Source organism: Mauremys mutica, chromosome 2, assembly GCF_020497125.1.
Source record: "Mauremys mutica isolate MM-2020 ecotype Southern chromosome 2, ASM2049712v1, whole genome shotgun sequence".
Taxonomy (NCBI): Eukaryota; Metazoa; Chordata; order Testudines; family Geoemydidae; genus Mauremys; species Mauremys mutica.
The window spans coordinates 257,921,936-257,949,628 of record NC_059073.1 but is presented as its reverse complement, the minus strand read 5'-3'; the positions used below and the strand labels follow the sequence as shown (position 1 = coordinate 257,949,628).

Genomic DNA, 27,693 nt, shown 5'->3' with positions numbered 1-27,693 from the left:
TGTTCCACTTGCAAAATGCATAATATTTTGGTAGGAGGCAAGGCAGCAAAAATGACCTCATTATACAAGTAAGAAGGGAACAGATTTACTAATGTAGCTGGTGTTTGGTGTACTGGCATTTTTCTAAATAGGAGATCATGTATTATGCAATATCTGATGTTCCATGTTCTACTAGTGTAAAGTGCATAGTCAATAATTTTGCTTTTGATTCACAACACAAATGCCAATAGCACACAGTACATTTATATAGAACAGCAAAGTGCTTAAATGTTTCTGGGGCTTTATTTGGTCAATACAGCTGGATTTGGATTAACTCTGAATATGTAAACTCAGTGAGTCAAACAGATTTGAACCCCCCAGTACACAGACACAACAAAATGAATGGCACAACAAGGATGCCTTCACAAATAGACTAGTTTTTCCTCTTCAGCAGTCAGCATGATGCATACTACTACCCTGCCTATAAATAATTCTCCATGGTGTTTTTTGTTTGTTTGTTTGTTTGGTGGGAAGAAGGGAGGTTGTTTGTTTTTTCTTGGTTAGATTGCAAAAAATCAAAGGAGAAAATAGAAAGAAAAATGAATAGTGGCTGTTTGGTGATAAGGCACAATATAGTGGGGATTTTTTTATTTAAGTTATTAGACATGGTAGCACTAAACTTATTGAGCCTTATTAATCACGGGCAAGAAAGGATTACTCAGCATGCATAATAATCTGGGAATAAAATGTTAGTTGGGAAGACGTCTGCTTTATTAGGAGGGGACTGAGACTCAGCCAATGTACTTTAAAAATTAGCCTATTTTTCCCTCATTCTTGCCCCAGTTTTGTTTTTTGCTAGCAAGCACATACTAATGCTTTCTCAAAACACATCACTTTCCCTTTCAACCCAAGCACAGTCCCAATAGTTTGCTTCCTTTTTCCATGTCCTCTGTCCTCAATGAAGATAAAGCATCAACCAATTATATGAAAGACAGTTTTTAAAACAGCCTTACATATCTATGTTAGTGTAACATTGTTGCCAAGGCTTTAGTCATCAGACTGGCTGACAGCCCATCCTGAGCCACAGAAGCCATAGTAAGTTTTGGAAGCAAACTCTTTACATTTTGTGGTGTGCAACTGATTCAATAATAATTTGAGGGCTTTGGAAGTACGCTAGCACTCATACACGTTACCTAGTTCCTGAAAGGAACGTGGCATTACAAATAATATTTAAAAAATAATCTCTACATATTGTTCGTAATACAGACAATCTTTTTTTGTTTTGTTTCTCATTCTTGGGTGAAATTCACACCTGTGCAGAGGATTAGCATGGGCACAATGTCTGCTTATGGCTCACTTAAACCATGCCATTGCACCACCTAAATCATATTTAAATCATGAGCAATCCAGCTTTATGAGTTTAAGTGGTTCATAGGACTTTTGCTGGCCCCTCTGCATGGGTCTGAATTTCATTCTGTTTAGCATAACATCTTGGGAACAAGCCTGCTTCAGTGCTTCCTTACTGAATGCTGGTATTCTTCCTTTATGTATGCATATGATTTATGTTAATGGAAACAGACAGACAAGTGCTGGTCAGGGTCACTTTTTTTAAGAGACAAGTTTAAACAACTGAACAGATTTAAGGAGGAAAAAAGTCTGTCAAAGGTTGGGTTTATCAATCTGGCCAATAGATATATCCCTTTGTTGAAAAAACAAACTTCTTATGTTGACAAATCTTTTACACTTTAATTTTCTGATTTCTTTTTATCCGTATGTCAGTTTCTCAGAGGCTCTTCTGTTTGGGTACAGCCTTTGGCTGGAGGCGAGCTGCAAAACCACTGACCACTTCCAAAAAACAGTCTCTCTCAAATGACAGTTGTTTAACCAAACAGTGTATGTACTACTCATGACCACTCTTATTACCTTTCCACTAATAGGCAACCATAGGCTCACCACTTCCTCCCAGCCCCAAAATTAACATCAATGTGCAAACAAAATTTTCACAGTTCCAGTCCTAACTATACTGAAGCTGCAGACTCTTATGAGCTTCCTGCTTATACCCTGGTTAAATGATCTGCCAAAGTGATTTCTAAAGACTGGTCAAGTAACTTTTATTTCTAAAAGTTGAATGAACTTTGAAAGCGTATATAATTTGTTATCTAATCTGGGGGACAGAAAGGGAAGATTTCACATGTGCAGGCGTGCACACGTTATATTATCTTCTCATATAAATGTTCATTAACTGACAGGAAAAAACAACTTGTCTTATTATAACCAACAGGTTTACTAAAATGAACAGTATCAGAGTAATGCTGTAATGACCCAGAATTCCTTTCTGTGAGAGGAATGAGGGTAGATACTTGTGGTACATTCATTCATACTGCCTCTCCATAGGAAATCCTGAGCTTACCAACAGATTTTTCTGCAGCTTAACTTCTAAACACCACTGATTTAACAAATACCAGCTCAAATATTTTTTATTATAAACACCAAGAGTTTTAACATTCCAGACAAGAGCCTTTGGAGATGATGGTAAATCTGTTCATTCCTCCCTCAACAGCTTCAAATAAAATTTCTTTTGGGGGTGGAAGGAAAGACTGTTCATTCCCTTAAAGGCAACCCATGCTAGAATCAGAACCAAGCTATCTACAGCCGCTGAGGATTGGTCTATGCTTGAAATTTATTCCATTACAACTATGTTGGTCAGGGGTGTGAAAAAAAACCACACACACCTCTGACTGACATAACTATGCCAACAAAACTCCCAGCACAGAAGACACAGCTATGCCAACAGAAGAGTGTTTCCATCAGCATAGCTAATGTGCATAAAGTGCAAAATATAGTTTAGACATGCATAGAACACTATAGATAACCCCCCCACACAGTTACATGGATAAAGGCTACACTATATCAATGGAAAATTCCACAAATCACTTGATCCAGTGGAAAAATAGCAGTACAGAACTGAGATGAAAGCCCCATTGAAAAAAAATGGATTTCAAACAATTAGGTCAAAAGATAGGCATTGTTATATGCATTAAAAGGATGGCATGTTCTGATTTCAAGAAAGGGAGCTAGTAAATCCAATGGATATAACTACAAATATTGTTCAGAACCACTAGCCATAGAGTGAATTCATAAAATCATAGGTTAGAAGTGATCACCAGGGTCACCTAGTCTAACCCCCCTGCCATTCATATTGGATCCCATAGAAAGGGCTTTGAAAAACCTGGAGAAAATACAGTTCTAATATTCTGCCATTGCAAGACAAACTGTATCAAAAAGATGGTTATGGTTTGTTCTCACACAGTGGTTTCCAAACCACAGTGTGTGGATTATTACTAATCTGCAAAGCACTTGGTGGTGGTCTGCAGACTGTTGGCTGGTCACACAGTGCTGGCTGCTCTCCTTGTATCCAGCTGCTAATGTGCACAGAGAAAAGCTAAAAGTAAATTACATATTTTCCTAATATTACTGTTCCATGAACACAATTGCTGTAGTTGCCAGCAGGAGTATAGGCAATTGTGCATTTGCATAATGGAATGAGAGGTGAGCTCATGAGACAGTGTCTCTGTTAAAATTGGGGGGAAAGTTTGAGAATTCTTGCTCTAGCAAACTTTTTGGCCAACATTTTCAAAAGTGACTAAGAGTTTTAGGTGCCCAACTTGAGACATCAAAAAAGGATTTTCAGAAGATGGGTGCTCAGCACTTTCTGAAAACCAAGCCATGCAAAGGTTTCTCAAGATGAGCACCCAAAATCACTAAACAGTTTTGAAGGTCTTAGGGAAGGTCTCTGTTTTGAAGGGGGAAGGGATAGCTCAGTGGTTTGAGCACTGACCTGCTAAACCCAAGGTTGTGAATTCAATCCTTGAGGGGCCACTAAGGGATCTGGGGCAAAAAAAAAAAACTGTCAGGGACAGTACTTGGCCCTGCTAGTGAAAGCACAGGACTGGACTCAATGACCTTCAAGGTCCCTTTCAGTTCTGTGAGATAGGTATATCTCCATACATTAGTCTTTTTGCCCGTCAGTACACATGAACATCTGTAGGCACAGACTTCCTTAAAAGTTGGTACCAACCAGCCTAGCAATTGCAAATTAAGGTTACTTACCTATAACCCAAGTTGTTTGAGATGGCTCTGCATATTCACACCCGTGGGTAGTGCGCCACCTTGTGATGCCTTGCAGTAGAACCTTCTTATAGCAGAGTTAGCTACTGTGCTTCCTGCCCCTCCCCTCAGAGTCACAAGGCACTGAGGGCAAATTTCAACGGGAGATGAAGGAAGAAGCTACAACTCTAATGGAATACATTTGGATGGCAGCAGGTACAGGGTCTTTGCCAGTGTGTAGCATTCAGCAATACGTTGTTTATTCCACCAAGAAACAGTCTAGGAAGAAACCATATATCTCATCTGGTTCTTGGTGTAACATACAAACCACCTAGGCAATTTATGAAAACTAGGTAATAGGCAGAAGCCCTAACATCCAAAGTATGTAGAATTGATTCCCCCCACCCAACCCTGGCCCCATTAGAGTGCAGCTTAGGGAAGAAAATGAGCAAATTAGTTGTCTGATTGACGTGGAAATCAGACACCACCTTGGGTATGAATCTGGGATCACGTCTGAAAATGACATTGTCCATAAGGAAAGAAGTGAAGGGTGGATCAGTCATAAGGGTATTCAATTCGCTTATCCTCCTAGCAATAATGCAAGCCATCTTGATAGATAAATGGCAGAAAGAACACTCAGCCAAGGATTTGAAGGGTGATTTCACCAGCATGGCCAACACCAAATTGAGGTCCCGAGAAGGAACAGGATCTCTAACAGAGGGATACAGATTTGATAACACTTTCATAAATGTTTTAACCAAACAATGAACAAACAACCATCTCCCATCAACTTGACTGTGATGCATGGAAATGGTTGCCCTTTAACAATGAGTTTGATAACTCCTGGTTCTTTAAGTACTTTAGGTATTTCAGGACACAAGAAATGGAAGCTGACACAGGAGAATCGGATCATCCCTTCATCCAAGTCAGAAAGCTGGACCACTTTCGACAGGAACAGTTCCTAATAAATTGTTTTGGTGAGTTAATTAGTATGTCCTGCAGGGTTAATTTTCCCCCATCACTCAGTTTCTCCCATAGATTAAAACCCATTTCTCCTAATTAGCTTTAAGCCAAAAGTCCTCCAGTTTGGCTGCATCAAAGGGCTTTGTTCTTCACACATTAAAAAGATATTTCAGGTGGTTTGGCCTGCAGTATCTTTTAGTCCAGGAGTTCTCAACTTTTTTCTTTCTGAGCCCTCCTCCCTCAACATGCTCTAAAAGCTCCATGGCCCAGCTGTGCCACAACAGATGTTTTTCTCCATATAAAAGCCAGAGCTGGAGTTAGGGGGCACCACAAAGCTAAGTTGCTCAGGCTTCAGCTTCAGCCCTGGGTGGTAGGGCTTGGGGCCCCAGGCTGCAGTCCCATGTGGTGGGGCTTTGGCTTTCTGCCCTGAGCCCTAGTGACTAACACCAGCCATGCTTGGCGGACCCCCTGAAACCTGCTCACGGCCAACACCCCCCCAACTCCCAGGGCACTGGACCCTATTTGAGAACCACTGTTTTAGTCTATGAAAGTTACTTTAAGATACCTTTCAAAGGGTTCCAAGCTTCAGTCTGGCTTCCAAGCTAACACACTATTCCCTAAAAAAATAATAAACCACTATGAAAAAGGACAAAGGTCAGGAAGATAGCATCTCCCTGTTAGCATACGTTAGTAATGAACATTTTCTATGCAAACCACTGTTTTGGTTTTGTGGGATTTAATTTCAGCTAAGGAAAACCAAGTGCAGATGTGTGTGTTTGGTTTTTTATTTCTTTATTTTTTTTTAAAGGGCAAGGGTGGCATTGTGGTGATGGGAAGAAGCAGAGTAACAACTTTTAAAGAAACCACTTCCCACCAGTAGTATCAGCCACCATGCTACTGCAATGGTTGTGAAATATGTTATTCTACCAAAATAAAAATCTGTTACCTGTATTAACAAAGTAGAAGAAAATCAAGCAGTGTAACAGGTGATCAGTTACTTCTAATAGCGTACTATAATTCTAAATAAATACAGCTGCCGGCTCCTTTAGATATTGAAAATGTAATCAGCAATGAAGCTAATTTGTGTGCCACCAAGGCTCTTACACTAACTGATTACTTACAGATGCCAAGTCTCCAAGTGAAATTTTTGCCACCTGTTTTCAATTTCAGGATTGGCAGTCTTGCACTTCCAAGATTACTGGCCTATTGTCAGGCTATGCCATCTGTTACTGTATTTTCCATGCTCAATCAAAAGTTTTCACAAGACATCCAGCAAAACACCAGAATGAATGAGATTTCCTTCCCAACATACAGACACACATAAAAAGGACACCCTAGAAAAACTCTTCTCCATAGCAAAGAATAGTTGTAGATGAAATGACCAAACTCTGAATCAGGCCTATTTACATATCAAATTAGCCAGTGTTCATGATTTCTTATCTAAATATTGATGTGAACAAGCCAGTTACTTTTACTGGATTTAGACACAAATTATCCATTATCTAGTTTAACTACTGTAATTTCTGTATTCATATAACCAGAGTACTTCAGTGCAGTATATTCAGTTCATGCAAACAGCACTGTCACATGAAAATTTGTATGCAAGTATAATAGTCTAGTAAATACATCTGAAAAAGAGTAATAAAACACATGTTAGAAAATAAACAGATTATGGTAGTGATGAGGCAACAAACATAGATCAAAGCTTGGCCCATTTTTTCCACCAGCCTACAAAATATATGTGGCTAAAATGTTTTCTGCAATCCTCTTCTATGTTCAGTGTGAGACTTACTAAGTTTGGTTTTATTCCAAAATATACCACCAATTTTATCCAAACCATGACAGAGCACATATCTCAAATTATCAAATCAATTCAGACTTATTTTTGTGGTAGCCATTATTATGTGGTATCCAGCAAACTAAGTAGCCAGCTATGGAAAATACCAGGTTAATTATCAAGTCCATAGGGCAAGGTATTATCCGTTGGGGGGCATATTGTATCACATTTGGTCCTTAATTTATACATACTAAAGGAAAGAACTTTTTCACTACATAAAACACAGCTGATATCCAATTCTGCCCTCCATGGCCCAGGCACTTAAGTGCTATCTTTTGAATTGCAGTCCATTTAGATCGTAAGGCTTTTGAGGCAGGGACTGACTACTACTCAGTGCCTGGCACAATGGGGCCCCACTCCTTGTTGGCCCTTAGGCGATGCCATAATAACTACTTTTTCATAAAATCCAGATTGCTACCATTATTCAAAAATATGATTATAGTTATAATTACTTTTTTCAGTAAATTAAACAAAGTGCCTTATATACCCTAAAGAAAGGGTAAAAGGGAGAGAAAGGCAAACCTCTTGGTAAAACTATAAAGGCACTCTTCAAATGTTATTCCATCACTTAAACAAAAAATACATCTGATTTTACAGTCTACACCCCCATCCCATGCTTTCACATGCCACTGCCCGCAGTCAGGAGCGCCGCCAGCTTTTTTGGCGCCCTAGGCAGCGGAAGGTCCCGCCCCCAAAATACCGCCCCCGACAGAGGTGGAAGGTCCCGCCCCCGCAATACCACTGACGACCGGGGTGGCCGAAGATCCGGCCACCGTGGTCACCACACCCCAAATGTTAGTGCCCCAGGTGACCGCCTAGGTCGTCTAATGGGTTGCGCCGGTCCTGCCCACAGTAGGAGTTAAGGAGACACCACTAGTCTTCCCAACTCACCACCCACTGTGTTAGCAATTATTCCATTGCAAACAGCAATCCTAACATTATGGATCACTTGAAATTCTTCCTTCCTCTCCAAAGGAAACCACCGTGATGACCAAACTCTGACTTCCAATGCATTACAGAAGCAGGAGACAAAGCAACACTGAGAGCGATTCTCCAGTCAGCCGTAGTTCTCCTGAGAGCTCTTCAGGCTGCTGTTATGGCTCTCATACTGATGCTGATGGAAACAGAATCCTTGTTTCCCCATAATGATCCGATTCCCCTTCTGTCATAATTATATCATCTCTGCTATAGTTCAGTCTCTATATGAAAGATGTTCTGGCATCGGTGTGAAACCATCAAAGTTTATACCTTCTACTTACAGCACTCTGTCAAGCTGAAGTTAGACAGGATAGTGGCTCATTCACTGGGGCTGATCCTGACCCCAGTAACACTAAGGTAAAACCAGAATATTTCTATTGACTTTAATGGAGTTTTTCCAGTTGTACACCAGTGTATTTGAGGTCAGAATCTGAATTAAAATGCTCATTAAAAGCTGCAAGTGCCATGAAAAAAGATAACGGAAGCTACCCACATCCATTGAGGGATGAATGAATATATACCCTTCAGAAGTGGAGCTGAGAGGGAGATACTATAAGCCTCGGTAACTCTGTGAATATCATACAGAAGGGAGAAATTTTCCCTTACTGTAATATACAGCACTGAGTTCATATAAGCACCAACTAGCGCACCTTAGGCATTATATTAACATATATATGAAATATAACAGTAGTAGCAGCTTGTTTTTCACCAGAAAGATCAGAAGAACAGCAGCTGTTTATTGCTTCAGTACAGCAATTACAACGTTAGCCAATGTTTCCAGTAAAGTATGCTTCCATCCATGTCATTTCTAATAATCTCATAATGATGACATTATTTTTCCTTCATTTGTTTATCGGAGAGTTAGCTGTCCAAAATACCACAAGAGTTATTCTCAATGAAAGGCAAAAAGATCACATGCTCTGCTTTTCAGATTCACTTAGCTACAATTAATGTACCCAGTTTTCCAAAAAGATATTCCATTTCCCAGTCAGCAGTGTAATTTTGATCTGGAACAAAAATAAGAACATTTCTGAAGACTAAACATTTTAACTAGAAACAGTGGACCTGGCAGAAAAAATCCTCCCCTTCAGTTTGTTTCATTGGTGACTTGGCTAACAAAACAAAACAAAACAAACACCCTGATTTGCTGACAACTAAGCTGTAGACTAGAGAAAGACATCTGCAAAGATTTAGGGCCTGATCCAACATTTAGACTCCACTGATTTCAATGGGATTTGGATCAGGCCTTTAATAAGTAATATCTTAGTCCTAAATTGAGGTCTGCTGATGTGGCCTCCTATGCCCTTAGAGCCCCATCACTTTTTATGGATTCATAGATTCCAAGGCCAGCAGGGACTGGTTTGACCACCTAATCAGCCCTGCTTTATAAAACAGGCATACATCTTTTAGAAAAAATATCTAATCTTGATTTTAAATTTGCCAGCGATAGAAAATCCACCACAACCCTTGGTAAATTGTTCCAATGGTTAATGACTCTCACATTTAAAAATTACATTTTATTTCCAAGTCTGAATTTCTCTAGCTTCAACTTCCAGCCATTGGATCATGACTTTCTCTGCTATCCTGAAGAAACCATTATCAAATATTTGTTCTTCATGTAGCGACTTACAGCTTAGCTCTCAACCTTCTCTTTGTTAAACTAAATAGACTGAGCTCCCGGAGTCCATCACTATAAGACATGTTTAATCCTTTAATCATTCTCAAGGCTCTTCTCTGAATCCCCTCTAATTTTTCAGCATCCTTTCTGAGATGGAATCTTTCTTTTAATGTGATTCTGCAAAGGAGCAAGGATATACACTAGTGAATCACAATGCAGGACCAGGGTTCTCATTATTAGGCTAGACATTTTCAACATAAATTACAGCATGGATGTGCTACCATATCATATCAGGCATTTTCTATTTGCAGGATTCAACACTACACTGTTTAGATTTCTTGTTAGTCTTTTTAATCAACATAAGCAGAACAAACCCCCACAAATAATTTTGTTGATGGAAAAACTAGAATGAAAACCATATACCATGACATACCCCTTTTCCCCCCCTCCATATTTCAGGGGACTTGGAGGTGAAAATGATAGATAAATATATTTTTTTCTCAAAGATGTGAAATTTAAGCACCTTATTGACTGTTATATTTTCAGTTTAAAAACACAAGTAAAGTGGAACTTTGCCTCCACTCCAGGGGATTAGACAGAAATACCACCCAGGAGTTACAACTTCTCTGTGAAGTAATTCTCCTGCAGGAGAAACAAAGAAGTCAAAGAACCCAGTTACACCACAGTTAAAACAGGATTTCATCTTATAGTATAGATAAAATCTTGTCTGTCTCCCCAGTCAGTCATTCTAAAGTCTCAGCCATCCAAAGTTTTAGCAGAGTTTGGAGCATCGGAACGACATAGTTAGGATCCCATTTATACTACAAGATGGAACCATATTTTAACCAGGTTGGGGATACTGTATTGTAACCCTGTCTCCCAACACTCCCGAATCTGCAGTTTAGATGGCCTGGTAGTTTTGTAGGGTAAAGTGATCCCATTAACTATCTTCTCAAAAAAGAAGGAAGTAATTGTAATTGTATTTTACTATTGTTCCACCACTGAGCAAAGATTTCCCATACCTACTGTTTTAAAGAGATTATGTCAGGTGCTCTATTCCTTGCCTGCTAGTAAAATAAAAGTTTTGCAATCCCTATTATTAGATTAAATGTCAATGAATTATTTTTATTTTAGTGCAAGGATTTAAACATCTCTTTACTATGTTTGCAACCCAGACATTGCAGCATTGTGTTCCTATGAACCAGACACTAGAACCAACTAAAACACAAGTGCAGATGACTTGTTTATTTTTATTGCCCAAGCTGAGTGAAATGCAAAAAGGAAAAGAGTCTAAATACAGAAATGCAAGTTAGAAATTCATCCAGCTTTAACGTATTATGTCATTACTGGACACAGGGGCAGCTCCAGGCCCCAGCACGCCAAGCGTGCCTGCGGAGGGTCCGCTGGTCCCGTGGCTCCACCGCGGGAGGTCGACCGGAGCCGCGGGAGGTCGACCGGAGCCGCGGGACCGGCGACCGGCAGAGCGCCCCCCATGGCATGCCGCTGTGCTTGGGGCGGCGAAATGGCTAGAGCCGCCCCTGACTGGACACAGAAATGTATCTTTTAACAAACATTTAAACATCTGATAGTCTCTTTAAAAAGGTCTAATAGAACATTGCCTACACAGTAGAATGCTGAAAACAGTAAACAAAGTCTAAGATGGAAGTGCTAAGTCACAAAAAAATGAACTAATTGTGGTGGCATCTTCATAATGCACAGTTGGCTATATGTTGAGTAAGTACTAATGATGTCATTTGTGCCTGAGAAGTCCACCCGAGGACAGTACCAGTCACCAGGAGAGGAGACCTAGTCTGAGCAGCTTCACTGGCACTGCATCTTCAGAGACCTCAAATGCAAGCACTGTTGGGTGATGTTTAAATTCAAACACAAACTGTTTTCACTAAGGTTTTTAGACAGTGATGGCCACACAAATGTTCTTTTTAATGTTAGATTTGTGTAAATAAATAATTTTTAAAACACTAACTCTAAATTGAATCTAGCTGACAGTGAAGCTTTAAATTAACAAAAGGAGTGTTGAACTGTGCACTACAAAAAAGCTAACCACTGCAGACGTAACTGGATAGGATAATAAATGAAGAGCTTTTAGTGGCAAGCTGTTGGCTGTATAATAGGGAACTCTGAATAGTTTTGTTCTACACAAAGCTCCTTTTCCCATTGAGTTACTTTAATTATACACTTAAGTGCATTTTTTTCCTTGTGAAAGGTGAAGGATTACAGTGCTTTTATGTATATAGCATTCTGGAGGCAAGTTATCATTTCACATACAACAGGTCATGGTTATGTCAATGTTTACCTACATTATGTTATCTGGAAATGTAACTTGTTTCTTGAGTTTCACCCATTTTCAAATATTTTCCCCCCAATTTGGCAAAGCAATTAGTCCATATTAGTGCAGATAGATGCCTGTTCATGTAGTTCAAGGCGGCACTGGAAAAAAATCTTCCAGTCTACTATTCAACAGATTAGTAGCATTTCAGAAAATGTTTCAAAACAATCTGCTTCAGCACTCAACATTTGTATGCTAGGTGAAGCAAACTGTATAATAAATCACATGAACTCAATGTATATTCAGTGTAAATTGGCAATGTGAATTCAACAATGTCAACCAATAAAGGCAATAGACACAGGTATATATGTACTCAGCACAATACAATACAAAAATATGAAGTCAGACCCAGCACACAGAAGTGGAGAATAAAGTGCACCTCCTCAAAAGAGCATCAGCATAAGATTTATGGCCCGATTTAAATCCCATTTTGAGAGCATAAATGAGACTTTAAATGGTGTATATAAGCTCTCCCATCATAGTCTAAGGGCTCAAATCTACTCCCATTGAAGTCAGACCATTAGACAGCCCCAATAACACAGGATGGACCCAAAGGATGGTGCGGAGTTGGTATGTTTTTTCTGTATTCAGAAAAGCAGATGGGCCATCACTAAGGCTGTGAATCTGTCACAGGGGTCACAGAAGTCACGGATTCCATGACTTTCTGGGACCTCAGTGACTTCTGCAGCGGCCAGTGTCGCTGGGGCAGTCTTGGGCCACCGTGCGCCTCCCCCACAGCAGCAGCAGGAGTTTGGGTGTGGGAGGGGGCTCAGGGCTAGAGTGGGGGTTGGGGTATGGGAGGCGGTGAAGGTTCTGGGTGGCGCTTACCTCGGAGGGCTCCCCGGAAGTGGCCACCATCTCCAACTCCTAGGTGGAGGCACGGCCAGGTGTCTCCGCGTGTTGCCTCTGCCCGCAGGTGTGACCCCAGCAGCTTGCATTGGCCGTGGTTTCTAGCCAAAGGGGGCTGTGGAGCAGGAGCTTGGGGTGGGGGTGTATGGATCCTCCCCATGGCACCTCTTGGGCAATCCTCCCTACCCCCAGAGCACCTAAGTTTTAGTCAGGGGTATATGGTACAAGTCACGGGCCATGAATTTTTGTTTACTGCCTGTGACCTATCCATGACTTTTACTAAAAATACCCGTTACTAAAACATAGCCTTAGCCATCACCTATCAAGTGGCCAATCTTTGGCAAGAAAGGGGACAGGTACAAAGAGATCTGCATCTTAGCAAAAAAACAGCCTGAGCTCACTTTCTTCCACAAGACCCCTGTCTCTTTGTTCTCATATGGAAATATTTTCCAACTGAAACTACAAAAAGGAGAGGCAAACACCCCAAGACTCCCCTCTTCTCTCTCCCTGCCCATCTCATTCTCCACACCTGAGAAGACAAAGGAAACAGTCATTAGACACTGGGAGAAGGATTTCATTGACCTGTAATTTTGGTCAGTACTGCTGTTGGAAGCATGTGGTGAAACACTTTGATTTGAATCTAATATAGTTTGTTAAGCAGGGCCCTAGACAGCATTTTTATCTTTATTTTCTTGTAACCTTTTCTAACTTTTATGCTTCATTTCTTGTACTCACTTAAAATCTCTCTTTGTAGTTTATACACTGGATTAGATGAAACAATAAAACATCTCTGGGTAACTCTATTCAAAGTGGTGAGGAGTTCCTTAAAGGAATAATGGACTTAATATATTTGAACTATCCAGGAGATGGCTGGGCAGTACAGGATATAGTTTTCTGGGGGGAAATCCAGGAGTCACCCAGCAGAGGTTGGAGTCACCCAGTAGAGGTAACCCAGCCTGATAAAAGCCAGACTGTAACCCAGGTGTGCTTGGCAGGTTGCAGTTACACGCAGGCACTCAGGGTGTGACTTGCATGCTGGAAAGTTTTTTGTGAGAGGCCCATGTGGGAGCTACTGCAGCAAGGTATGGTAAGGCACCCAAAGGTTGCAGGTCAGGGGTAGCACAGCACCTCACTGGTCTAGACTGCACTCTGGTATGTCACACATTTATCAAGAAGAAACACCCCAAGCTGAGTTTTTACCCTGAAGAGAGCCAGAGAGAGTCCATCAAGTCCACTGAGGCCTCACTGTTGCCATCCATTTTATGTAGAAATCGCTCAGATACTACAGTGAAGGGCAGCTGTGTAAAATCCTAAAACTGATATAAATCCATCACCCACCCTCTATCCCCATTTCTCATCCATAACTGTGGGGTGGAAGCAGCAGCTAGCTGATTAGTGTTTGATTTCCCAGTGGAAATGCTGAGTCTTTAGCAGGGATCTGAAGAACCGGAGGGTAGGAGAAGAGGGCATATGGTACATTGGGGATCACTGGTCATCTTCGGATTTTACATTCAACCTACATTTTTGAACCCATAGAGGTGGACTTTTAAGTGCTATATAGTATATGTAATAAAGAACTATACTGGATACACACTACTGTTCAAATTCTCAGGCATCCTTTGCAGAGCCAGTGCAAGGAAGTTTCGCGCCCTAGGCAAAACTTCCACCTTGCACCCCCCACCCAGCTAACCTCGCCCACTGCCCCCCCTGCGGCAGCTAACCACGCCCACCCGCCCCTCCCACCAGAGGAACCCCCCCGGAGCTGCTAACCCTGCCTGCCAGCCCCCCACCCAGGGAGTCCCCCCCCCTCAGCAGCCACTCCCCCCCTGCAGCTAACCCCGGCTGGGGAACCCTCCCTACCCCGCGGCAGCTAACCCCGCCCAGTGAGCCCCCTTCCCCTCCCGCCTGGTGAGCCCCCCTCCACAGTAGCTAACCCCGCCCGGTGAGCCCACACACACACTCTGCGGCAGCTAACCCTGCCCAGTGAGCCCCGCCCCCTCCGTGGCAGGTAACACCGCCCGGGGAGTCCTCCCCAGCTCTCCTCCGCTGAGCATTCCGGTGCTGCTCTAATTCTCCTCCCCTCCCAGGCTTGCGGCACCGATTGGAGAAGACTTAGAGCGGGGGCTGTGTACTCAGCGGAGGAGGCAGAATGGAGGTGATCTGGGGCAGGGAGCGGTTCCCCCGTGTGCCCCCCCCCCAGTTACTGCGAGCGGCCCTCCCTGTGCCCCCCGCTGCCCCAGCTCACCTCCACTCCACCTCCCCCCTGAGCGGGCTTTTAGGCACCCTCAACCACTAGGCACCCTAGGCCAATTTTCAAATACTCCAATTTTCAAATACAGTAACTCCCCACTTAACGTTGTAGTTATGTTCCTGAAAAATGTGACTTTAAGTGAAATGATGTTAAAGGAATCCAGTTTCCCCATAAAAAATAGTGTAAATGGGGGCAGGGGGTAGGTTCCAGGGAATTTTTTTTCATCAGACAACCTGACAAATAACATATATCTATATATCTATATCTATATCTATATGTGTGTGTGTGTGTATAATATGTATATGTATGTATATGTATGTGTGAGTGTATACTATATATATATTACACACACACACACACACACACACAGTATAAGTTTTAAACAAACACACATAGTGTAAGTTTTAAACAAACAATGTAATACTGTACACTGTAATGATGATTGTGAAGCTTGGTTGAGGTGGTGAAGTTAGAGGGTGGAAGAGGGAGGGGTATTTCCCAGGGAATGCCTTACTGCTAAATGATGAACTAGCACTTGGCTGAGCCCTCAAGTGTTAACACATTGTTGTTAATGTAGCCTCATACTCTACAAGGCAGCATGAATGGAGGGAGGGAAGACAGCATGGCAGACAGAGATACACACCGCGTGTGTGTGTGTGTGTGTGTGTGTGTGTGTGTGTGTGTGTGAGAGAGAGAGAGAGAGAGAGATGCGCATTGCCCCTTTAAGTATGCTGACCCCACTCTAAGTACATTGCCTTTAACAATAAAAATCAGGAAGTTGAGACAGCAGCTGCAGCCAGCAAGCTCCCTCCTGTTCTGACCCCACCCTGCTCTATATGGAGAAGAGGGAAAGTGGGGGGCGGGAGTAGGGGGACACCCTGACATTAGCCCCCTTCTCCCTCCTCCCCTGCACAGCAAGCAGGAGGCTCCTGGGAGCACCTCCAAGGCAGTGGGCAGGAGCAGCACATGGCAGTGGGGGGAGGGACAGCTGAACTGCTTTGATAGCCTGCTGGTGGCTGCCACACAGGGAACTTGGGGGAGCGGGGAGCTGATGTGGGGCTGCCAGTCCACCCTGGTTCCATGCCCCCACCAGCTAGCTCCAACAGGCTGCTCTTCCTGCAAGCAGTGGACAAAGCAGACGGCTGCCAAACAATGTTATAAGGGAGCATTGCGCAACTTTAAACGAGCATGTTCCCAGTGATGAGCTGCCAAAATCTTAACAACCAGTTCCCTACCGGGTCTTCAACGGCACTTCAGCAGCGGGTCCTTCAGTGCTGCCGAAGACCCGGAGTGAGTGAAGGACTCGCCGCTGAAGTGCCACTGAAGACTCGGAGCGCCGCCCGGTGAGTACAGACCCCACTTTTTTTTAATGTAGTTTTTTTTTAAGTCATCCCTGCCGAGGCTCCGTTGAAACTATTCGAATCGGGCCCCGCACTTCCTAAAACCGGCCCTACACATCGGGGTTGCAAAATTGTATCGGGGGCCAGGTAGAGAAGGCTGTGCCTCCCAAAACAGCCTGCCCCCCCCCATCTGACCCCCACCCACATCCTGCTGGAGCTTGCAGCCCCACCCCATTACCATGCCGCTCAAAGCAGCAGGAGCTGCAGAGCTGCCCAGGAGTGGTCCAGAGCGCTGGCACTGGTGGCACAGCACACTGAGGCTCTGGGAGATGGGGGAAGGTGGGGAGCCTCCCCAGCCGGGAGCTCAGGCGGGCTGGACAGGACGGTCCCGCGGGCCGGATGTGGCCTGCGGGCCAGAGTTTGCTCACCCCTTTAACAAGCGGTTTGCGCGAACCAGCTTCAGCTCACCACTGCATGTTCCCTAATTGATCAGCAATGTAACAACAAAACAATGTTAACCGGGATGACTTTAAATGAGGAGTTACTGTAGTCATGCACCTAAGTGTGTACACTTTGGGCATAACCCATTTAAACGTGCAACCTTCCACCCCAAAACATGCATGTATGGCAGGTTAGTGAACCTGTAAACCTACACTATCTGTGCACATACGAACTCCACATGCACTCACAGATCAAGGTTTGTGCACACTTGGTAACAAATTTAGTCAAAAATTTGGTCCAATGTGACTTTTGCCTAAGAGTGGAATCCTGACTCAGCTCAGTACTCCTAAGAGGGCAATACTCATGCAGAACTGGAAGGTAACATAACAAAGCTGGGAGATTGACTTTTCTGCTCCAACATACTAGTAAGGCTCTGAATACTCGAACACTTCATCAGTTACCAGGAATTGTGGGGTACTGAAAGGTCAGTAATGATGCAATACTTACAATGATTTTTTACTACTTTTATGTGCCATTTTGGGGTCATGTGGATTCATGCTGTGCATAGAATACAGTCAAGTCCTTAACCTACTCACTTTCTCTTTTCTGCATTCTCTTGTGAAGAACTGCCACAGCAGATTCACACTCATATCATACATGCAAGTGCAAAACCACCCTGCATGAATTTCCCACTGTATTTCACATCTGTATCCCAGAAAAGCAGCATTTCTGCTGCTAGTCAACACACCTGTACATACCAGTTCAGGATCGTGATTTTTTAAAAACAAAGTGAGCAAAACACATTTGAAATGACTCTACAAACCTAACATTTATATTGCCTTAGGTACTTACTGAAAGCTAATAAACGTCATGTTATTATAGCTCATTGTAATAAGGCAGTAAGGCAAGCTTAACATTAATGTTCCTTCCTAGCAAATACTTTACCGATTTGATAGAATATCATCCATCGGAAGCACTGAGCCATTGAATTGAGATTCTATGTCAATGCTGCATAGTGTATACAACAGTACATTTTAGAGATAAAAATCAGGTTAGATCCTCAGGTGAAAGTGAAATTAGATTCCTGACTTCACAAATTAACCTCTTCCAGAAATCCCAGCACAGAATTCAATGGCAACAGCAGTTTTGATTCAGTATTGGCTAGAACTGAGCCACAGAGGTAGAATAACTTAGGGTATTTCTTCACTGTGGAGTTGACCTAGACCAGGGGTCGGCAACCTTTCAGAAGTGGTGTGCCGAGTCTTTATTTATTCACTCTAATTTAAGGTTTTGCGTGCCAGTAATACATTTTAACGTTTTTAGAAGGTCTCTTTCCATAAGTCTATAATATGTAACTAAACTATTGTTGTATGTAAAGTAAATAAGGTTTTAAAAATGTTTAAGAAGCTTCATTTAAAATTTAATTAAAATGCAGAACCTCCCGGACTGGTGGCCAGGACCCAGGCAGTGTGAGTGCCACTGAAAATCAGCTTGCATGCCGCCTTTGGCACCCGTGCCATAGGTTGCCTACCCCTGGCCTAGACTATAGCCCATGTGTTTCCGCTAACTCCTCTTTCATACACAGATAAAAACATCTAACCCCGTTTCGGGGTGCTTTAAGTCAAAGCTAGCAGGCACAGCTAAGGGTATACATTTCACTACAGCCCTGGTGGGAAACCTGCCTATTTTCCAGTGGTATTACAAGTTAATCAGTCTTATCCCACAATTCCACCTGGATTGTACTTTCTTGCCTAACTCCTCCCTTCTTATGTTCTGTGTTTTATCCCCACATTTGCCTGCTCCATTTCTGCAGCACTTCCATAGCGTTTGACCAGAGATGCCATCCATAAATCCACCTTTCATGTTGCCAGTCAGACAGACACTGACACCAGCCTGCTGGTAAAGCTGTGGTCAGGGCCGGTGCAACCATTTAGGCGACCGCCTATTTGGGGGGCGCCATTTTCTTCAGCAGCGACCATGGCGGCTGGATCTTCGGCCGCCCCGGTCGCCACCGGCATTTAGGCGGAGGGAGCTGGGGCAGGGGAGCGTGAGGAGGGCCGCCTGCAGCAAGTAAGGATGGGGGGCGGCACGCAGGGGAACTCCCTGCCCCGCCTCCTCCCCGAGCACGCCGTGGCTGCTTCACTTCTCCCGCCTCCCAGGCTTGCGGCGCCAATCAGTGTAGGCACCGCAAGCCTGGGAGGCGGGAGAAGTGAAGCAGCAATGGCGTGCTAGGGGTGCTCGTGCGCAGAGCAGAGGTGAGCTGGGGCGCAGGGGGATGCCCCAGGGTGGAGGGTGGGGAGCTGCCTCAAGGGGGGCACCTCAGGGCGGAGGGGGAGAGCTGCTGTGGGAGGGGGGCACCTCAGGGCAGAGGGGGGAAGCTGCCACGGGGGGGGGGCGCGCCTCAGGGCGGGGTGGGAGGGCGCAAGGTTGAAGTTTCACCTAGGGTGCGAAACATCCTTGCACCGGCCCTGGCTGCGGTGTGATGTCAGTAAAGCCCACAATTTGTGGAAAAGTACACAAAATAACATTTTTGTTTAGTGAACAGGAAAGAAACAAAGAGGCAGAGCAGTTAGTCAGGTCACTGAGAATCACTTTGTGGTTTGCAGATTATATTCCTCAATGACATCCTCATTAGAAGTTCTTGCTACTAAATGTTGTTTGCTTTTGCCTTCACAACTGTCTGCATTAATGAGTAACTACACTTGGAACTCATTATATCAAGTATTGTCCTCATGTCACTGCCACAGACAGCAGCTCCATGCCTGGGGGTGGAGGGCGAGAGAGAACACTCTGAGAATGAATTTAAACAGCAGCCCAGTTTAATGGACCCCTAAGAATCCTGGGATATCCCACCAGAAATACACTTATGTAGCAGCACTGCAAACACAGTTACACATGTCTGGCACAGGTAGCGCTTTGCAGTGCGAGGCTCCGTCCATGCCAGGCTAGCCTTAAAGTGAAGACAGACCCTTAGTTATTACCTGTAGACAGGATAGTATCGCTGAGTCTGAGTTCCACTCCTTGAGAAGCTGTGTGAAGGATTTAGGTTTCTGTTATCTGAACCATTCTGGTTCAATGTAAATAATCTCTGAAGGGACTAGACATCCATAACCTTAAATATGCAAAATATCCAGCGAGTACATTTGAAAAACATGACAGCTCAGTGGAGCTGCAATATACAAGATAACTGACTCTTCCTTCCACCTCCACATTTCTTCTTCCTGCCCCACTTCTCCCCATATAGCTGCCTTATGAGTTTCTGATGACTGTGTAATAATTAACCTCTCCCCTTCCTCGGCCTCCCATAGTTATTTTACATGGTTTAAAAAATTTCTTCCCTCCCAAACATTTGTCTATTGAAACTCTACTGATAAAAATAAGTTACCCCTGAGGGGACTGTTAGAGGGCTTTCCCTTCACCCTGTCCCCTGGTTCTTGTCAGACAGGCAGAAAGCAGAAGACCAGAAGTCCAAAGTGCAGGCAATGCGATGTTTATTGGGGTTAATTCCAAGCAAACACGTCCTTGGCTCCACATGCCAGCAGAGTCTGTTTCCCAGTGTTCCATTCCCAGCTCTGATGCCGCAGAGTGTTTATCCCATGTCCCCCTTCCCAGCTCAGACACTGCAGAGCGTTTACCCCGTAACCCTCTTCCCAGCTCTGACACCTCAGAGCCTTGCCTGTGTCCCCATTCCCTATTCCCACTTCCTCCTTCATAGCAGGGACCAGGACAGGTCAGTGTACAAAGAGTATTTTGTTGGGTTCTTTCAAAACTTTTAATGCATCAGAGCTCTGATTCCCTCCCCATCCTATTTAGAAATTGTATTTCCTAAGGTGTTTCATGCAAGATAGAGTCACACACCAGTCTGAAGGGTAGGTCAAATAGCCAAATCCCACAGGTAAGCAGATAGCACTGTGTTTGATGCTACACAGGCTTCTCCAAAGAGCTAGGCACATCTCTACCTCCGATTACTGTTGGCTCTAAAGAGAAGCTGCATGGTGAGAGTATCCTCCAAGTGCATTATTTGAACCTAAACTAGGGACTAACATGTAACCATTCCACAGCTGAGAGTCAGAATCCTGCATCCCAAGCAGCAGTATCTGGTACATAGCCATGCTGTGGTCAATACTGCATGACTGCCCACTATGTTGCATTTTGACCCAGTGGAAATTGTGCACTGGATACACCTGGACCTTCTGATATCCCCAGATCCTTTGCTCCAGTGCATGCCAGGGTGGGTGCAAACAGTCCGCTCCTTAGCTCTCCTGCACAGCAGAAATACGTTTCCACTGAACTTCAGGTTTTAAGATGACATGGCAACCCACTGAGAATTTGTCCAGTGTTCTTCGAATGCATTGTTAGAAAATTCTAGCTATATGACTGAAACATTCACATGCAGAGGAGATACTCAGCAGCTCTAGTGTTATTTAATATACTTTAAATCACAGTCAACAATGTCACAAATGAAGTTTTACTAGAACTAGAAAGAAGGATGAGTAATGTTTTAAATGAGAATTTTTCTGTAGTCTGAGATCCAATAATGTGAATTACTGGTAAAAAAAACTACTTTCCAGTGAAGAATTAATAGCAGCAGCCTGTTGTACTACATCCTACTTCATCTAGCTGCTGAAACACTGGCATATTTGCTACTGAACTTTGAAATTTGGGTAAATCCCCTGGTGAGTCACATACATGAGGAAATGGATTACAGTCATTTGATTTTCTCTTAAAAAAAACTAGGAGAGAAATGCTGTAAAGCTTTCAAGGAAACAAATTTGACAGACTGCTATTCTCTTCTATGTTTCTTGCCATTATGTTCTGCCAAGCGTTGCTTTCAAACCAAGGGTGCTGACCTATGAAAAAGGGCCATGCCTGTTCTGTCCAAGCTTAAAGAGCATAGGAAGGTTTTTCCTCCTAACTACTACAGTGAAAAAAAGTGAGGTGTGATATACTGATTCACTCTAAATACACACTTATCCGCATAACAATGATGGAACCAGGAACAAATTAAGACAGTAACTTACTGACCTTTATATAGGGCCAGATTCTGCCCCCTTACATTGAGAACTACCTTAAGCAAATCTACTGGAACTGCACCCTGTAGGCTAGTTAGGGCAAAATTAGTTCTTTAATTATAGCCTTTTCCAGTGCATTCACAATGTATTTCTTACTGCCCTGTTGATATAGAAGTAATATATTATATAAAAGAGTTTCAAATGTTTGGATAACTTCAAATTAATAGCTCCTCCGTGTTTATTTGTAAAAGGTCTTCTGACTCTGATTAACCTTCCAACTGCCATAGGGGAAAAGACACTTCAGTCTTGTAATGGTCCCTTAATATTAGTAAAATCAGTAAAGAAATAACTCAATGAGTTGAATTCATGGCTTTGCATTAATGCACTTCATAATAGCAGAATTATTTTCCCAGTTTCAAGTACATCATAAAATAGTTTTATCTTATGACTATGCTTTAATATTTTATTTGTATCCTAACAGTGTTGCTTGCACTGCTGTATACTAGGGCTGCTGCTGTTTCCATTCTAGTACCCTACCTGCACAAGATCATAACTCAACCAAATAATGTACTTCTGTCTGAAATGGCGCACAGCAGGGCTCAACCTAACAGCATTTCTTTTTTTTTAAAATAAACTAACTTTGCAAACAAGCCATTCACTTCGGTTTCAGTAACAGCAGTGCCTGCTAGTATTATGAGGTCTTTCACTCTAGGAATTAAAAGAAAATTCTCTTTAAATAAAAAATATATATAATTTTCAGCACCCAAAAGGAAATTTATAAAAGAAATTGTGCAGGCCTGTAATACTGATTAATTGACATAGACCATGGCACCTCTTAAATAAGAAACACACACAAAAAAGAAGTCTATTGTATCCACGCAAACGTATTCATTTGAAACAGAACTATTATGATAAATGGTACTATTGACTGGGACAGTGACTTTTTAAAAAGTTGGTTCCAATATCCTATATAGGAAAGTACACCTCTACCTCGACAGAATGCTGTCCTCTGGAGCCAAAAAATCTTACCACATTATAGGTGAAACTGCATTATATCGAACTTGATTTGATCCACTGGAGTGCACAGCCCTGCCCCCTCGGAGCGCTGCTTTACCACGTTATATCTGAATTTGTGTTATAACGGGTGGCGTTATAAAGGGGTAGAGGTGTAGGTGGTTTTTCAAGAGAGAGAGAAATACAAAAAGGATTTGTCATTATTTCAATATACTTCCTAGGACTTCTAAGTAAACTTAGGATAGATTTGTCATATTTGGGTGTAGAATTATAGAGCAAAATCCATATACCTAAAAACCATGTGGCCTGATTTTCAGATGTGCTGAGCATGTGCAACTCATTTAAAGTTAAAGTTGTGGGTGCTCAGAAACTCAAAATCAGGCCATTCTTGTGGGGTCACTCAATAAGGATTTGGGATCCTAAATTTAAGCAACCAAGTCTGAAAGATAAAAGCCTTAATACTGTCGTCCCTTCTTTCTACACTAGTGTGCCATTCTTCACAGTGCTGTCCCTAACCCAGCTCCTATCCACACACAAAAACCTCTAGCCCAAGTTTGCTGCTATCAACCCAGGCTAGCTAGCCCCCAGATAGAACCTTTCCACTCTGCAGTGTGGGTTCAAACCAATCAAATGGGGTCTTTATAGCCCTCCAGTGCCATCCCACAATTCCTCCTGGAATATACATTTTATATACAATTTAAACACTGAGCCAGTGAATATACATTGATAGGTGATGCCTGGTACAGAAGAAGGGAGCAGGTTGATAACCGAAATATATACATTTTGCTAATCAACCTGCTCCCTTCTTCTGTACTAGGCATCACCCATCAGTTTATATACACAGGCTCAGTGTTTAAATCCCATGTTGTGCATGGCCTGCTGTACTGGCAAGCTTTCTATATTTCTACTGCTCTTTCATAGCATTTGAAAGAGAGCGCATCCAGGAAATCATACTCCAAGCATACTGCCAGCTGGCTGGAGGCGGACACCAAGGTTCTGGATAATCACTGGTGTCATTAAGATCCACAATTTGTGGAGATCTACCTGAAATCTGCAAGTCTACAAGGCCACTCCCCAGGAAGCTGGCTGAGGAAGGGATTTCATGGACAGGACCTCAGTTCAGGCAGAAAAATTAAATACCTCCAGATTTCGTATTGTAAGACCAAAGTCCAGAACTCCCCATTCAGCAAGTCATGGAGAATGTGCACATTCTCTGATGAGCTGGACCAAGTGCTCAGCACTACCCCGAACACAGAGCCCATTTGCATGCTAAACAGAATTTTGACTCCAGGCAGTGCTTGTACTTGACCAGAGCCAGAGACCATAAGAGCAGACACCAGGAAAGCTGGAACCAGAGAGCATAGAGTAGATGCTGCTGACTGAGCCAGGGCACACCATGAACCTCAGGCTGCAGTCCCAGCACCTCTTTGGGGAGAGGCAGGGCAATGGACCAGGGAGGATGTGGCAGAGGAACCAGCATCACTAAGTCAGGTAACATGCAATCCACGATCTTTTTTATTGTTATGGTGATATTACATCACAAAGCTTTGCCTGCTTATAACAAATCTCATTACTATAATAGCAAATGTTACAGGCTGTGGGCAGGCTTTTCATACAAAGCTTCACTGGAGGGTGGAAGAACCTCCATCTTCCCTGCCCTACACTTCTCTCTTCCCCCTTCCTGGCAACATGCGATCCAAGATTAATTCTATGGGGTGGGGCAAGGAAATATAAACATGCAACCCATGATCTATGGTGGCATGCACTGCTGCATGTGAGCAAAGCAGGGAGTATCAGTACAAGCCAAGCAATGCCTGTAAATGCAAGGGCAGAGGCAGCACAAGCATATACAAGTCTGCATTTTCTCACACTGGCACTAACAGAGCATTTTCGGAGTCAGCCTAGATATTAAGTCTACTGCGTGACCTGTGATGGTATTAAGACTAGAGCACTTGCAAAGTCTCTTGGAGTATATCTACACTACAGAGACTATATCATGTAACCTGAATTCTACAGGTTTGGTATCCAGCTGCTGCAGGCAGAAGTGGGGTTGCAAAGACACATCTGTGGTGGGTTTATGCTGCTGCATGCTAGTTCAGCACTCAGTTTATGTTGGACTTAATTTTAGTGCACTCCTGAGTTATAATGCAGGAGACAAGTTTAGAGGCCCAGTTGCAGCTCCTTTGACAATTGCATCATGAGACCTAAATACCAGTTTCACTGATGGGAGTTCTCATTAATTAACTTTAACAAGACCAGGCTTTGGCATCCATGTACCTTTCTGATCTAATGAAATGAATGCTTTAAAGACCTGATAGTCCCAAGGTACCAGCTGGTAAATACAGATAGATATTCTGAGCCTGACTCAGGATGGTCATACACCAAGTTTTGAGCTGATGTAGTTCCACTGGCTTCAGTGGTGTTCTACTATTTTAAAACTAGTGATTCCGGCCCTTGGTTTAAAAACTGCAATTAGTACTTTCAGAAAAACAACTTAGTTTTAACTATTGACCATGTTTTTATGGTTGAAAATGTCAATATTTCAGTCTTAACAGAAATGGTTATTCTGTTTTTTCTCTCTTTTCTGACCCAACATTTTAACATAAGTCTGAAGCATCTTGTTGAATTACATCATTAGCTCCAAATTCACTTAGCATCTGATTTCTTGAATCCTCTCTTTAAAAAATAGTATCAGTTGCTAGTTTCCTTTGCTGAGCTCAATGAAATTTGAATAAATTGCCACGAGTTTGATGAACAGTACCTGGAATGTTTGCTTTCACATTTAAAGGAAAAAAGACAGTAACCTGATTTGCTTTCTTCTACATATATTTAAAACACACACACACCTCCCACGAAACCTCATTCTCAGTGATCGTTTCTTCTACAGTGGTTATGAATTCTCTTAAAAAAAAAGACACATTTGTGCAAAAGCACTGGATTAACAGCATTAGAAACTGAGGCCCTTTATACTTGTCTATATGTATCTTAAGTCTGACCTGGAGGGCACTGATTTAGAGCTGAAAGGTAATTCAGTCTGTAATCATTCTTGACCACTTGGTTGAGTTTGACAAAAAGGGTGCTAATTCATGTCAGTTGCAATGTTGGGTTTTGCCATGTCCATTAGGAATGATAACAACTAAAACCACCAACTCATTTCACATAAAACCAATTAACAGCCACTAACAAGATGGCAGTGACTTTTGATTGCTACTATCCCAGGGCAGATTCAAATGGTACCTGTCTCCTGAGAAAGCCAGTCTGCCTGGTAAGGAATTCATCCATTGAAGATATGAGGACATGACCCTCCTTATATAATTAAACCATGCAATGTTACATGCTATTCTCTCTGACTTCACTTTGCCACCCAAAATTTCCTCAAAATCTGATCCTGGTCTAATATGGGAGCAAGCCACTATGTCAAACCCCTAAAGTTTGATGTTGACAATAGGGAAATGGCAGCAGGCACCTTTCTTTCAATTCTACTTCTGCCCTCCACTGGGAAATTCTGAGGATAATGGAAGTGAGTGAGAAAAGTGGTGAGATTACCACATTCTTGCGGATCAGGAGCAAATAGGGTCAGAGACTGAGTTGAGATTTGCTGGGGGAGAATTAAAAAGATACTATGACACTAGGAGTTGTTCTGGAAAGCAAATGTATCATTTGCACTTGCATGGTGGAGAAATTGGAACCTGCTGGTGGTGCGTCAAGAAGATGCTAGAGACTGACTTACTGTCAGAGGACTAAGACCATTAAAGATAAAAATCAAGCAGGGGATAAAAACAAAACAAAACCTTTTTAAAATGCAATAACTCTTTCACATCCTCTTTACAGATCATTATGCAGCAAAAACGGGCTCAAGTCTAATATTTAAAACATAATAATAGGAGATATACCTATCTCCTAGAACTGGAAAGAACCTTGAAAGGTCATCAAGTCCAGCCCCCTGCCTTCACTAGCAGGACCAAGTACTGATTTTTGCCCCAGATCCCTAAGTGGCCCCCTCAAGGATTAAACTCACAACCCTGGGTTTAGCAGGCCAATGCTCAAACCACTGATCTATCCCTCCTCCAAAAACATTTTGCATGTCACCTTTAGGTCAGATGGTGTTTGCTGAATACACCTTTCTGTAAATGAAGAGGGCCTTGTGAGCAACACCCTGCAGCAAACCATTTTATCACTTCCCATTATTCAGACACCAGCTACATCTATTGAGATGGAACAATTCATATATTTTAAGAAAAAAAACTTAGCATTGTTTTCATTCTGCCCCTCAGTCACTCGTGTTCAGTAGGCATTAGGTCTCCCTAGTGTTACCCAATTGCTGTGTTAAGTGGCAGTTTAAGTTGGCACTTACATTTTTAGAGTGTCTCTCTAAACCTCACCCTGTGTACTCCCAGAAGATATGCAGATACAACTGCAGTTAGATATGCAAACGCCTCTGAGAAAAGCTAGGGATGGAGCAGCTGCCAGCCCTAATTCTTAACTTTGAACATTACATATGAACTAATATCCCATGCACCCTTGAATAAATCTCGATCATAACACTACTTACTGTAGCAGACTAGTACATGGACATTTCCTACCATCATTTCAGTGGATCTGAACCTACCTTACTTTTAAAAAAACTCTAACATACAATTGTCCTGAGTCATTTATTGTTTTAGAATACCTGTCTCATAGAAATAGAAAACAAACACTACAGTTTTAATCATGATTGTTTGATATATACTAAGCCATACTGTATATCCCACAAAAAGTTTTTTTCCTTAAACCGTGTAAATACTGTAGTCATTCATTAGAAAAAAAATGTCACAGCAGCGTGCAATTTAAAAGTGTTCATGAATTCTTCGCTTATGCTAAGCTCTCATTTGGGAGACTATGTAACTTGTGGACACTGCTCTCTACAGCTCAGAAATTTTCTCTGGCCTACTTTTAAAGACTGACCTGGACATGAACC

General features: G+C 42.6%; 1 protein-coding gene across 4 annotated transcripts in view; it reads right to left on the bottom strand.

Moving 5' to 3' along the window:
- PLXDC2 (plexin domain containing 2) overlaps positions 1 to 27,693 on the bottom strand; it is a 392,323-nt gene that overhangs the window by 234,955 nt on the left and 129,675 nt on the right. The window contains exon 1 of one of the 4 annotated variants that reach the window (XM_045007170.1): positions 4,090 to 4,120. The exons of the other annotated variants lie outside the window; for them this stretch is intronic. The gene's annotated coding sequence lies outside the window, so the exon portion shown is untranslated. Of the gene's footprint in view, positions 1 to 4,089; positions 4,121 to 27,693 lie in introns of those variants that run through there. 4 annotated transcript variants of the gene reach the window in all.